Raw genomic sequence first — 15,238 nt, forward strand, 5'->3', positions numbered from 1 at the left:
TCTTCCTCTTGAACTTCATCGAGTTCAATCATGCTTCCCTTTTGTGTTTCTTCGAGAAACTCTTTCTCTAAGAAGGTTGCGTGCTTGGATACTATCACTTTCTGATCATCTGGATGATAGAAGTAATACCCTATGGTTTCCCTGGGATATCCAATGAAGAAACATTTATCAGATTTAGAATCTAGTTTGTCGGACGCAATGTGTTTGACATACGCTGAACAACCCCATACTCGCATAAACGAGAACACGGGTTTCCTACCAACGAACAATTCATATGGTGAGGAACTAGCGGATTTAGTTGGTACTCAATTCAGGGTGAAGAGGGCAGTTTCTAAGGCATAGCCCCAGAACGTCTTTGGAAGTAAGGCCATGCTCATTATGGATCGTACCATATCTAATAGGGTACGGTTTCTCCTCTCAGATACACCATTGTGTTGTGGTGTATAAGGAGGTGTCCATTGTGAGCATATCCCACATTCAGTTAGATAATTCAGAAAATCATCATAAAGATATTCGCCACCTCGATCAGATCGAAGCGTCTTTATTTTCTTTCCTAATTGATTTTCCACTTCATTCTTGAAGCATTTGAACTTGTCAAAGGCTTCTGATTTGTGCCTCATCAAGTAGATATAGCCATATCGAGTATGGTCATCTATGAAGCTAATGAAGTATCTGAATCCTCCTCTTGCTTGGACTGACATAGGACCACATACATATGAATGAATGAGTCCTAGAGTGTCTGATACACGCTCACCTTTATTGCTAAAGGGTGTCTTTGTCATTTTACCTTTTAAACATGATTCGCATGTTTCCAATGATTCGGAATCGATTGGATCTATAAGCCCATCTGAATGTAGCTTTAGCATGCATCTCTTGTTTATATGGCCTAAACGACAATGCCACAAGTAAGTTGAATTATCTATCTTATGTCTTTTGGTATCAATTGCAAAAATAGTAGTTTTATCATCTAACACATAAATCCCATTTTGTGATATTCCTGAGAAATAAAAGATCGAATCTTTATAAAAATTGCAACTATTGTTCTTTATTGAAATATGAAAACCGTCGTCAACAAGACGGCTAATAGAAATAATGTTACGAGACATCTCAGGAATGTATAAACAATTCCTTAATTCTATTACAAGCCCAGAGGGCAAAGGTAAAGCATAATCTCCAATTGCGAGAGCGGCAACTCTTGCTCCATTTCCAACTCGCAAGTTTATGCTTCCTTTCTTTAGTTCCTTAGTCTGTTTTAGCTCCTGCATATTTGTACAAATATGAGATCCACATCCGGTATCAAGTACCCAAGATTCAGACAATGAAACTGTATTTATTTCAATATAAAACATACCAGATGCTGAAGCACCGTTATATTCCTTCTCGTGGAAGGTTAGGTACTCCATGCAATCCCTCTTCCAATGCCCTAAGTCACCACAATAGAGCACTTTCCTTTGGGCTTCTTTTGTTCCTTTCCCTTTGTTTCGGTGAGCACATCCCCCTTGCATTTATCAAGATGGTTTGGATCGGGAGTGACCCCTTTCCTTTTTCTCGATCCTTCAATAGCAAGGGCCAACATTTCCTTGTTTTCTTTTATAATGGGCTCGACTGACTCGAGCATATGTGCAAGCTCTATGAGAGAGGTTTGCAAGCCACTCATCTGATAGTTCATGACAAACTGTGAGTAGCTCTCAGGGAGGGACTGTAGAAGTAAGTTTTCACTTAGTTCATGGTCCATCGCATCTCCAATACTAGAAAACTTGGTTATGAGGCTGATCATCTTGGCACAATGTACCATCACAGATGTGCCCTCCTGCATCTTGCTTTTATATAACTCTTTCGTTATTTCGAAGCGCTCGCACCGAGTTTCTATCATAAATAGCTATTTAAGGTGCTTGACCATGGAAGAGGCATCCATATCTGAATGTAGTTGCCTTTTAACCTCCGGTGTCAATGATGCAAGTATGATGTCCCCTACTTGATCGTCATCAGCTTTATGCTTCAAGTAAGCATAAACCTCTTGGTAGGGAGCATCATCCATTGGGTAAGGGGGTATCGGTGTATCAAGTACATACCCTTTCCTTTCGAACTTCAAAACAATTTTGAGGTTACGAAACCAGTTGGTGAAGTTTGAACCATTCAATTTGTTATCGGTAAGGATGTAACGCATATCGGTGTTAGTCATGATTTTAAGAGTGTGTGTTTAAACAAAACCTGAGAGTGAGAAAGAGTAAACATATGTCATTCATTTTCTTTAAAGTATAACAATCTAAAATTATAGGCCTTTTAATTTATTTCAGATTGCTCCCACTATTTTGCCAAATTAATAGCCCTCCATATTAATTCGAAGAATTTCACAAATCCTTTAGTGAGCTAAGATCCTAACTCCTGAGATTTCGCCTTGAGTTTGCTCAACAAGCTAGTCTCATTTGTTAGGTAGATTCATGTAATCAATCACATCTCGAATGTGACTCCTAGGTTATTGGGTTACTAACCACATTAGTAACTAACATGTTATTCACATTAATCCCAACCATATTGCCCATTAGTTTATGACAACATGAGTTTGCTCATCCAATTATCATAATCTAATTTAAGTATTACCCCATATTCATGAAAAATAACTTTCGATAATTCAGGTGTTACCATAAGACCCCGAGCTTGAGTTTGCTCAACCACCCAAAGGCCCCCAGTACTGCCGGCTGAATTATAATATTAGGGAGGGGCAACTGATTTTAATAACTTGCTTATTTACTTAACTTTTTAACGAGGGATTTTATTTAAGTCTCATAATCTAACTTAGTCTTGATTTGCTTTAGCATACATCAGACATACATACATTCACATACATTGGCGTTATGGACATATCATCTAAATTATTCCGTCGAGCCAGAGACGGAATAAAAGGCCAAACCTAAGGAAATACCAACTATTACATATTTCTCTTTAGGTCCTCCGTCTTCTCCATGGCGCCTTGAAATTACATATTAATTTCTATACTACTATAAGAAAACTTCAATTGAATTGAAGGGAATCAGATGAGAGGAGAAATTACAATAGATAGTAGAAAGGCAGGACGCGCAGACCCTATTTCAAAAATACCAAAAGACTAAAAGAGGGTCCAAATATGTCCATAACTCCAAACATGCATAGACTCAATTAAATAAATTTAATTGGTTGATTACATAACCGACTTATGTAATATTTAGGTTAATCACATTAACTCGTCAAATTAACTTTCATCCAATTTTACTTCTAATCGTTTTGTATCTTTATATTAATCCTTAGATTAATATAACCATATAAAACGTCGATTATGCATGTCCCAATTATTTTGATTTCAATTCATTTAACACTTTGATTTACAACTTGGTAAAAACAAACTTTTAAACGAATTTTTCATTCGATAATCAAAACATAAAACTATTAATTTCCGAAACATATATATATATATATATATATATATAAATTATATTCAAGCCGATTTTATCAACTAAAATCAAGTGGGATTCGGACCGGGGCCCGAAACTGGGCTGCTGCCGTTTGGCAGCAGCCGCGCGACAGCGGCTGGTCGCGCCGTGAGGCGCGACCCGAGCCGCTGTCGTATTTATTTTTTATTTTATTTTTTTTATAATATATATATATATATATATATATATATATATATATATATATATATATATATATATATATCAGATTTTAAAACGGTTTTAAAAACGATTTTCAGAAATAGGAAAAACTACAATAGATTTCCTTTTTATCATTTAAATTAATAAAACTAATTTTATTAACCTAACTATAAAACTAATAGATTTTGTTATAATGATTATCAACCGAAATAATTAGGAACATACGTATAATTAATTTTAATTAACAATTAACTAAAATTTATTTATCTTTAGAATTAATTAATCAAACAATTTGTTAATTAATCCTAACCATAAATATTTATTCAATCCTATTGAAAACTTCTAAATTTTCATATATGAAATAACGGATTTAACGATGGCTCTGATACCACTGAAGGAAATTAAGGCTAAGATATAGCAGCGGAAATATAAAATTTTTAGCCTACTTCCTTTTAACCATAGGATCCGTTAATCGTTATTTCATATAAAGAGGGATAAGAAGGAATACCTTTCGATGAACAATCTACCGTTGTTAAAGAAGCGTCCACTAATCTTCTCCGAGATTCTAACCACAAAGTATAATACGGTGAGGTTAAGATGGAATCAACCCTTATGAGATGCAACCAAATTAGATTGTCTCTAATTAACCAACACAAGATCAAAGAGAAAAGGAGATGAATGAGATTAATCAATTGACGGAAGCCGTATGAATTCTTGTCCACGAACTAGGGGATGCGAATTCACGCTCTCTTACTTAATGTAGGTTTCGAAAATCACAATAAGGGGATGGGATTAGCTTGGTCCAAATTCTCATAGGGAGGGGGTATATATAGTCGCTTGTATCTAAACCCTAGTTAGATAGGAATAGGTTACTTAATAGGAATTCCATTCGGAATAGGATTCCTAATTATTATCTTATAATATATCAAATACATTTAGGATAATAATAAATAACCTATTTGGATAATAATAGGAGTATATTAATCTAATTAAAACTCATAAGTTAATTATCTCTTAATTAATTTAATTCACAAACCTAATCAAATTAGGATTAATGGAATTAAAATAATTCCTTATTTACTATATATAAATTTCGGCCCCCTCTATATAAATGGGCCTTACTGGGCTCAATTGGGCTTCCATCTATTAATCATATCCATCTCTCTTTTGGTTCCAAGTCTTATGTGTGATCCATTAGGTTCTTACTACTTCTGGCCGTATGCAACTATTAAATTAATTTCTTCAAGAATTATATTTAATCCTTGCATAACGGAATGATGTACTGAGTATGTTATAGGCAAGTCTGTAATCATTCCCCCAGAGTCCGTTAAGAAGACAGGTTGATTCTGTCGTTAACCCTTCCGTATTAGTTACAGTATAATTCGATCCTTTATCAACTATATCCTTGAACTGAATCTTATGACTATGGGTGATGTCAAGTCACATATAGCGAGACGTTCGTTTTACTTGTACATGCCGAGTCAACTCAAATAGATAGGTTAAGTGAAATCTGTATTTCTACTCTTAAGCTATCACCTTGCAAGGATTTAGAGTCGAGTCTTCCACAAGCGATCCTTGGATATATCTCCCATTAATCGGGAGTGATAAATGCTCAATCCAATGTATAACTACCCTGACATTACCTCCTGTGATATCCAACCTTTGCAGTTCACACCCCAGAGTCATCTCTGTTACGGATCGTGGGACCACAGGATCAAAGTCTCACATTCAGTAATTCAGGATGACCAATTAACATTCCTTTGAGTCTGAGGATTACTTATACCTATTAATACCAATGAGATGAACAGGTGACAAGGATGAATCCACCCATCCTGTTATCTAAAATCGGATCCCCAATCCTAATGAACGACGTTTCATCAGATCTATGTAACTGTCCAGATATCTATATATATGAAGCTTGTGAGATCAGCTTTCTGTCGGACAGAAGACATTGTTATATACAAGTCTCAACAGTGATATATCAATCCTAAATATCACTTGACTTGGGGTGGTTTTAAGTTTATTAGTTTATTATAAAGTTTTGTCTCACTTGATGCTTGTATGAACACTTTATAATCACTTTAAACAAACTTACGGATTTCCTTTTATTAGACTTTATATAGTGCTTAAAAGGGATTGCCTTTATATAGTTATAAAACATATATCTCATTAAAACAAATGATATAAAGAACAATTCATTTATATTAAGTTTGTATCCTGCAACAATTGACTATAGGACACCAAACCCCAACACTATTTTGGTTCCTTTGAAGGTTCCAATTCAAATTAACTCGAGTGTTGCGGTTTTGGATTGGTTTGCGGTTCTGATTCTTAAAATTCTTTTGAGTGGGTTTCAGAACCGCAGTGGACCTTTTAGTGCTATTAGAAACAATAAGCACTTCCTCTTTTAAATCTTGTTTTCGAGCTTCCTCCTCAATTCGGAGGCGAGTAATCAAACTTTCCATCGAAAATTCTTTTGTTTTATGCCTCAAAATATTTTTAAAATCTTTCCACGAAGGAGGCAATTTCTCAATTAGGACAACAACTTGAAATTGATCGTTTAAAGGCATACCTTCTGAAATAATTTCATGTGCTATCTTTTGTAATTCATGAGATTGAATTTCCACTGACTTGTCATCAGTCATCTGGAATTTGAGGTAGCGGCTTACAACGTGTTTTTTCGATCCGGCCTCCTCAGTGTCATACTTCCTCTGCAGAACTTCCCAAATTTCTTTTGCTGTTTTTTCTTCAGCAGTATAGTAATCATACAGATCGTCAGTCAGTCCATTGAGTATATAATTTTTACACAGAAAATCATTTTCTGTCCATCTCTCAGCAGCACGAACATCTGCATCGTCACCATCTTCAGGAACAATTGGTTTTTTAGAAGTCAGAACAGAAGCTACCTTCTTTGTTGTGAGGTAGAACATCATCTTCTATCTCCATCTTCGGAAATGAGCTCCTTCAAACTGGAATGGTTTGTTGATCTCAGCAATCCCATTTGATTGTTCGGTAGCCATCAGCAGTAATAGAAATCGTCTTAAAATTGTTGAAGCTCGAACTCAAAAAATAGGAACAGACCGAACAAAATTAAATGGGCAGTTTCGAAAAAATACAGAATGAATGAAAATGAAATTGTATTTCAAAGGCAGTCTCACATCACCTATTTATACAAGAAAAAAGAGCTGTTTGAGCTCTGATTTCATGGAGAAAGGGGAGAAAAATCAGGAAGGTGGAGGAGACTGAAGACACGAGTATAAATAATTAAATAAAAATTGATTTCTGAATTAATAAAAAATAATAATAAAAAATAGCCCGGCCCGGTTCGGTCGGACGGCGCGCGTGTGTGGTGGTCAACCATGAAGATATGTTCTCACCCTTTCACAAAAGTGGGTACCCCTTGGGGCACACCCCAAGCATGTGAGAACCTTCTTTATATACATCTCCACTAAGTGCTTTGAAAGCAATGTGGGATGTTTTTCCACTTGAAAAACTCAAAGACACAAGAAGACACATGTGTGGGCTTATTTCACAAATTATATTTGGGCAAAGCCCAACAGTTTTAAAATCAATCTAATTACAAAGTTTATTTTTAGGGATAAGATAACAAAATAGGCATAAGGTTTTTGGGGAAGTGCCAATTTAGGCTCAACGTTCAAAATAACACCAATATAGACTTACCGTTTACAACATAATATCAATTAGACTTAACGTTTACAATATAGCATTAACTTAGGCATCACGTACAAAATAACACTAACATAGACTTAACTTTTACGACATAATATCAATTGAGGCTTAACGTTTACAATCACTACAAGAAAATCACGAATTACCAGCGGATATATCCGTCGGTAATGTATAAAAATCCGTCGGAAACTCGAATTTCCAACGGATTACCAGCGGACTCATTCCGCCGGTAAAAGGGCCGCTGCTCCCGCATACCGACCATATTTTGTATCCGTCGGAAATTTATTCCGACCCATATGGGGACGGAGAATTTCGCCAGTGAATTTACACACCGACCGATTATTTCCAGCGGAATTTCGCTGGTGAATATAATTTCCAACGAATATTCACCAGCGCATTCCGTCGGAAATTTTATATTTTTGTATTTTATCAAAATTATATTACAGATTATATATCGGCCGGAGATGATATTTTATAAACTAAGATAGCTTAAATTCTAGATTAATATTATTTATTTGGATGAAATAGTTAAACAAAAAGATATATATTATTATTAAATAATATTTAGTAATAATTAGTACAATATCGTATCCGATACAAGATAAAGTATATATACCAACTATCCTATCTATATAAACCATATAATATCCTATAAGATCCAAGATAAAGTGTATATAAAACTATATATTCTATCGGACCTAGATAAAACTATAGGATAGCTATTGATCTAGATAAACCATATATCCTATGATACATCATTCTCATCTTCATCTACGGACTCAACCTGGTTGGACGATGAAGGTTGTGCACGAGGTGTGATGCCCTCAGAGTTTTCCTTTTCGGTATACATGGGTTGAACAATCCTCTCCACCTCCTGCATCCGTTGCTCAAACTTCAGTAACTGCTTCTACAATTTCCCTTTACATACCCTGCCATGTAGAGGAGACACAAAATAGAAAAGGTGTTTGGTTATAAAAGATAGAAAATAATATAGGGAAATAAAATTCACTGCATGCATAAAATCAAATGTTAGAAAACCACAATGAAAAATATATAAATTAAGAATGTTATTATAAACTTACTCAAAGCTTGAGTGACTCTTCTTTTATCTGGTGAAATAAATCTGGTTGGCCTCACAATCTTTGTTGGGCCACAAGTGTATCCAGACTTCGGTGCTTTCAACCTGAACTTCTTTGGAAATTTAACCGTCTTGTTCGAGTTTCCAGCAATACCCATTGTAACTTTGGAAGGCGCTCACAGCATTAGCAGGGTCCTCTTCCCATGCACTCATCACTCCCCCTTTGCAGCAATTCGCTATCTGCTGGTTGTATGCAGTACCTGGATGGACCAATTAAGCGAGCCAAACTAGAGATCTCGAGTTCGAATCGGATAAACTATCAAAAAGAAAAGAAACTAGTACCTACCTGGCAATAAATCCACAACAATTGGATCCTTCTTGCAAGAATGTGGGATATTTCCTTTAAATTTAGAGCAATCTCCTTGCTCAGTGGTTTATGCACCAACCATGCTCCAGATGACTTCTTTTTTTGCCCATGTCCGACCTGGTTTTTCTATTTTGCGATGTTTCTGGTAATTATACATCATAACAATTGCCTGTCAAAACATAACAACATATTATATTATGCAAACCAAATTGAGTTTCAAAACCAAATGCAATTCTAAAATTGATTTAATTTGCATACTACATAGCCGTCTGGAGTCCAACTTATTACATCCCACTTGATAGTGATATTTCCATTTGCAGCACATGCCTCTGCAATTTCATCAACCCAAAATAGAAGTCAAGCATCTAAAAGTGGGGAAATAAAAAAGTTAAAAGCAGAGATAAGTAAAGAAGTCAAACATCTAAAAGCGGGGAAATAAAATTCAAGTCATGTTCTTACAACATAAACCAGAAGCATGGGCCATAAAAAATATGTTAAATCAATTATCTTGTGCATAAGCTTCTGTTTTGTGCTAACTGGCCGTTTTATGGAATGAATTAGAAAAATGAATCATGTTAAAGAGCATTAAGAAGCCTTGTGTCTATTAAGTGAATCTGCTCGTCTCTCATCAGAAAGTTCACATCAATTATAAACTTGTTTCACACTACATTTCACTATAATTTCAACAAGAATTTCTATCTGTCGGATAATTGAAAACCAAGTTCCTGAACGCCCAAACAACAACATAGTTGCAGAAAGAAAGAAGAAAAACACTAGCAAAGGGAAAAAACATGAAAATAGAAGATGAAAGGATTGCTAATTTCACTAGATCAGAAACTAGAATTCACTCAACTTTATGCCTGTGAAATTTATTTCCTAATCAAATTAATCTAATTGGGAATATAATATGGTTTGGTATGTAATTAGTTCAAAACTGTAAATATGCATATTATTATTGTCATTATTGTTTTTTTACATCAGACACCACTCGCTGCATTATAGACAAAACAAGCACTACATTTCTTTATTCTTGTTACATATAGAGAGAAAGAATTGATCAATTAAAATTTGAAATTGATTAGGTGCGGATCAAAATCAATACTTATTCAAAAAGCAAAAGCAACACAAATTCAGTAAGCCCTAAATACTCTAAACTGCGCACTTCTACACCCTAGATCACAAATAAGAGGGAAAATCTCCAAATCCATTCAAAATCAAAGCTTACCCATTCAAAATTAAACAAACCCATTCAAAATTGAGAAGTTAAGTCACCTTAAATCATGTGTTTGATGACGGAGAGAGTTCAAACGCAGCTGTTGGAATCCAAATACAAACTGTTCGTGTAACTGGTTGGGAGAGAAAGAGAGAGAGAGGTGAAGGCATGGTACAGACCGAGAGAGAAGGATGAAGGTCACAAGTAGGCAAGAAGCAAGCAGGTATCGAATGAGATTCTAACAATGCGGACACGTGCCCAAGACGGCATTTTTAAGCCTATTCGAAAATTAAACCTTCATGTTTCCACCACCATCTCTCCTCTTCCTTCTAACCCTTCTGTTGCATTGCGTGACGGAATGCCATGACCGAGGAATTTGATGCTCTTATTAAAAATAATACGTGGGTCCTTGTACCCCGTCCTCCTAATCCTAATATTTTGCGAAGTTGGTGGATTTTCAGGCATAAGATCAATGGTGATGGCTCTTTTGAGCGATATAAGGCCGGCTTGGTTGGCGATGGAGCAAATCAATTGGTGGGGATTGATTGCGGGGAAACTTTCAGTCCAGTTGTGAAGCCAGCCACTATTCGAGCAGTTCTAAGCATTGCTCTTTCCAAAAATTGGGGTATTCACCAACTCGACGTCAAAAATGCCTTTCTACATGGTGACCTTCATGAGACTATATACATGCATCAGCCTTTGGGGTTTCGAGATCCTGCTAGACCTGATTATGTATGTTTGCTCCAAAAATCTTTATATGGTCTCAAACAGGCCCCTCGGGCTTGGTATCAACGGTTTGCAACCTTTCTCTCTACTTTGGGTTTTGCTCATAGTATGTCTGATCACTCACTTTTTGTGTTTCGCCAATGCACGGAGATTGCTTATTTGCTTCTTTATGTTGATGATATTGTTCTAACGGCCTCATCTGATAAATTGCGTTCCTCCAACATCACTAAATTGGGTAATGAATTTGCCATGAAAGATTTAGGGCCGTTGAACTACTTCCTAGGGATCTCTGTCACTCGCTCACCTGGCTCTCTCTTCCTTTCTCAAAAGAAATATGCTTCAGAAATTATAGAGAAAGCTGGTCTCAGCTCTTCGAATCCTTGTGCCACTCCGGTCTCAGCTCGTCCCGATATATCCTATGCGGTTCAGCAAGTGTGTTTATTCATGCATGATCCAAAAACACAGCATATGGCAGCCATAAAGCGCATTCTTCGGTATATCAAAGGTACATTGAATCTCGGTCTTACTCTCACTCCATCATCTCTTGGTTCATTGGTCTCTTACACTGACGTCGATTGGGGAGGTTGTCCGGATACCCGACGTTCCACCTCTGGTTATTGTGTTTTTCTTGGGGACAATCTCATCTCCTGGTCCGCCAAGAGGCAACCAACCCTCTCTCGCTCGAGTGACGAAGCCGAGTATAGGGGCGTCGCAAATGTTGTCTCCGAAACTTGTTGGATTCGAAATCTCCTACTCGAACTTCACTGTCCCATTCGGAAGTCCACTTTGGTTTATTGTGATAATGTCAGTGCCGTTTATTTGTCCGAGAATCCTGTTCAGCACCAGCGGACCAAACATGTCCAGATGGATATACATTTTGTACGGGAAAAAGTCGCCAAAGGCGAGGTTCGAGTTCTTCATGTTCCTTCTCGACATCAACTTGCGGACATCTTCACCAAAGGCCTTCCTTCTGTATTGTTTGATGATTTTCGGGCTAGTCTCAACGTGCGTCCTCCTCCTGTTTCGACTACGGGGGTGTGTTAGATATTGTTATATATGTTAATATTCTCTCTTTATTGTATTTCCTATTATAAAGCATAATTATAGGAATTATACCATAATTGTATTGTATTTCCTATTATAATTACCTCTAGCATAATTATAGGAATCATACTATTGTATAAATACCCCTTTCATGATTAATAGAAAATCAAAGGATTCACAATCCAACATCTTTTTCATATAAAAAAAGAAGACCTGCAAAGTTGAGAGTTATTTTAGTTAAAGAGGATTGGATGGAGGGGTGAAAGGTTAGGAAAAAGATTGGGTGCGTAAAAGAAAGGGGTGAGGGACAGAGATGGACATAGCTGAGATCCAGAATGAAAGAAATTAGAGGGACAAAGATCAGAGAGAAATAGGGTATATCAAAACAATATAAGAAAAAGGGGGGAAGAATTAAAAACTTTCCCGCTTCTATTTCGTTTCCCAGTTCAAAAAACCTTTTGCTTATTATTTGACTTTCTATTTACAATTTAGTTTTTTTTAATTATTTTTTTATCTCCAGCGAAATTTCACTGGTATATTATAATTTTCGTCCCTAATCAGTAGCGGAATAAATATGGCTGCTATTTCACTGTAGATCACCAGCGGAAACTGCTTCCGCTGCTGTTCCGCCGGTGATCAGCAGCGAAAATAATTCCGCTGCTGATTTCCGCTGCTGATCAGCTGTTTTCTTGTAGTGAATATAGCATAAACTTAGGCCTCATGTATAAAATAGCACCAAGATAGACTTCACATTTACAAAATAATACGAATTTAAGCTTAATGTTTTACAAAATTTTAAATAAATTTATATGATTTTTTTTATTATTGAAGGTCAGCTTTGCCATGAATATTTGTGGAAATTTTAAGTCTCCCTCCCATTCCTGTTTCCCAAATTTTACTAGCGTTTGATTTAAAATTATTGGTTTTGCGCCTAATTTTGAAGTTAAATTCATCTCGTTTTGCTTCAAATTTTAGTGTATTGCCTTGCCTTGCTGTGCTATATTCAGTCTGTTCTTTATTTTCAGATTGAATTTTTTTGTTAATAATTTTCAGATATTGGGCTGAAACAGTCCAAAAGTTTAACTAATTGATTTTGTCTGTTCTGTGATAATGAAGATGTAATCAAAAGGTCATGTAAAATAGGAACTATTTCATTCTGTTTCTTATGTTATTATTTGATTAAGGTCAGGTAAGATGCTAAGTTGCTAACTGATCTCTGAATTAATTGTTCTGTGAAATAACATTTGAGATCTTTTGTTGGTTTAACCTATTAGCTAGTCCTAAGTGACATCATTTTCTCATCATTTGTATGTAAACGAGCCTCTTGTTGTTTTCCTTGCAACATACAATTTGGAAATTAAGAGTGATAAAGAGTAACAATGAAGTATGTTTAAGAAACTTCTAAATTCATTAACTCAAGACTTCATTATGTTATGTAGTACCATTTTTGTTAAGTTGAAATAACAAAATGACCTTTATCCTTGAATATTAGCTTTGGAAACTCAAAAAGGTTTCATTGAGCATGCCCATTAGTTATTGGTGCTTTTACTTTCTAAGCTTTGAAATTTATTTTCTTATTGACAATTGAATTAAGGTAAAATGGTAATATACGAATGTGTTAGAAGTTGACATGTCTATTTTTGGATGTTATTTTGGTTTAGAAAATGAGGTGCCACATATTTCTTGTAATGGATGAAGATGTTAGTTGTTCACAAATGGTTTTGTTTGCAGATATACACTCATGGGCAACAACTGGTTCTCCATTCTTAGGAATTAATTAATGTTTCATTTTTTAGAATCATCCTTTGATGTGATCAGCAACCCTGCGGTTCATTCCTTTTAGTTTTCTTCCAACACCTCTCTGGAAAATGTGTTATCTAGTAGCTGACAATGTAAAAGAGGGACTTGAATTTTACTCTAAAGCTTCCTTATATGGTTGCAATTTGCAAAGTATTCCACTGAAGAAAGAGAGTAATAGATTTTTAGCATATGGCGAAGTACCATGATACAACTGCTATGTTATTATTTGTACATTCTGAATAATGTAGTGATTCTAAGGGTATTGTCTCCAAGTAAGGATTGATTCACAACTGCTTTTAGCTCCAGATTGTAATATATCTGATCTAGTTTCTACTAATTCTACTTTCTGAATCTCAGTAGATCATTGCTCTCACAAACTCTTATTTTTTCATATTCTACATGGTAAGATACTAAGATTGTTCTCTTCTCCTATAACAATTCTCCATATATGAGCCCTTGTGCTTCATCTTTTGAGATGAAAATTTAATTTTAAGCTTAATCAGTCTTCCAAAATTATCCATGTATTTTGGAAGAGATGTTATGAATTTGTGATTTGGGTCTTGTTTATTTTCCAGAGCATGTTTAAGACCTTCTAGGCGTGCTAAGAAAGCTTCTCGCTTGATCTTGTCCTCTGTAATATCACCACAGTTGGTAATTTTACTTACTCTTCACCTGATTTAGGAAATCAATTTTGCACTCTTTAGTTGCTTGTATTTCGCAATGGCGATTTGTAGAAAACTGCTTTGTGATTTCCTTTGATTTGACGAGGTTCAAGAAGATTATTTGTGAATTAAATGCTTCTCTTTTGTCCTTGTTTCAAAAGCTAGTGTAATAGATAACAATTTGGTAATCTGTCAACAAGTTAGTAAATTCAATTTTCTGTTGTACTCATGAGGTGTGCTGTTCTTCAGTTTTGCTACATAAGGCATTTTTGCACATAGTGGCCCAACCAATGCTTGTACAACAGTCAAAATGTACCAGTGATATCAGTTAATTTCATTCTGTATAGTGATTTTTTTTATACTTCGAATCAAAAGAGGGGATCATGGATCTAATTTCTATCCTTCAATGCTTGTGTTATTTGCTACTTATTGGAAGTTTTTTATTCTCCATGCCTTCATCTGATTTTCCCATGCTTATATTTCCTTGGAATTCACCAGAAATCAGCTATACATAGACAATTTCCTGAGGATAAAAAGTATTTAATCACCGACAAACAAATAGAAACAGAACCTACTAATATTTAACATGTCTACCCGTCCACCTATGTCTGTTGAAAACATAATAAGATGCAAGATTTAAAATCAAATTAAAGTGGGTTTAGTTCAAATTTCAAACCTGGTAACGCCTCTATACTGTGAAGTTCTTTGGCCAAATGTGTCAATAGACTTCCTATGAACAGGTTGCTTTTGGCCTACTTTTGCAGAGCCTCTCTTATTGGTTTCTACAGCCAAAGATTCAGAAGAAGCAGGTGACAATATATTATTAGTTTCTATAATATATGATTGGCACTTGGCAGTGCCAGTCTTAGGCTATACTGTGATATGAGATAACATCTATGGAGACAATAGAGAATGTATGCTTTTATAGATGTTTTCTTCTGTAATCTTATGGATAACAGAATAATTTTCTCCTGAACTTGTATTGAGTTCGACTAAACAATTTGCCCAATTTGAATACATGTCATTGTCCAT

General features: G+C 35.6%; 1 long non-coding RNA gene across 1 annotated transcript; it reads right to left on the minus strand.

The window, feature by feature from the left end:
- Positions 1-8,617: 8,617 nt before the first annotated feature.
- Positions 8,618-10,438, minus strand: LOC136234734 (uncharacterized). The gene is made up of 3 exons (XR_010691453.1): positions 10,034-10,438; positions 9,020-9,090; positions 8,618-8,930 (listed from the first exon to the last, which is right to left on the minus strand). It is a non-coding gene; the product is annotated as an uncharacterized lncRNA (long non-coding RNA).
- Positions 10,439-15,238: the final 4,800 nt, after the last annotated feature.

This window comes from Euphorbia lathyris, chromosome 7, assembly GCF_963576675.1.
Source record: "Euphorbia lathyris chromosome 7, ddEupLath1.1, whole genome shotgun sequence".
Classification (NCBI taxonomy): domain Eukaryota; kingdom Viridiplantae; phylum Streptophyta; class Magnoliopsida; order Malpighiales; family Euphorbiaceae; genus Euphorbia; species Euphorbia lathyris.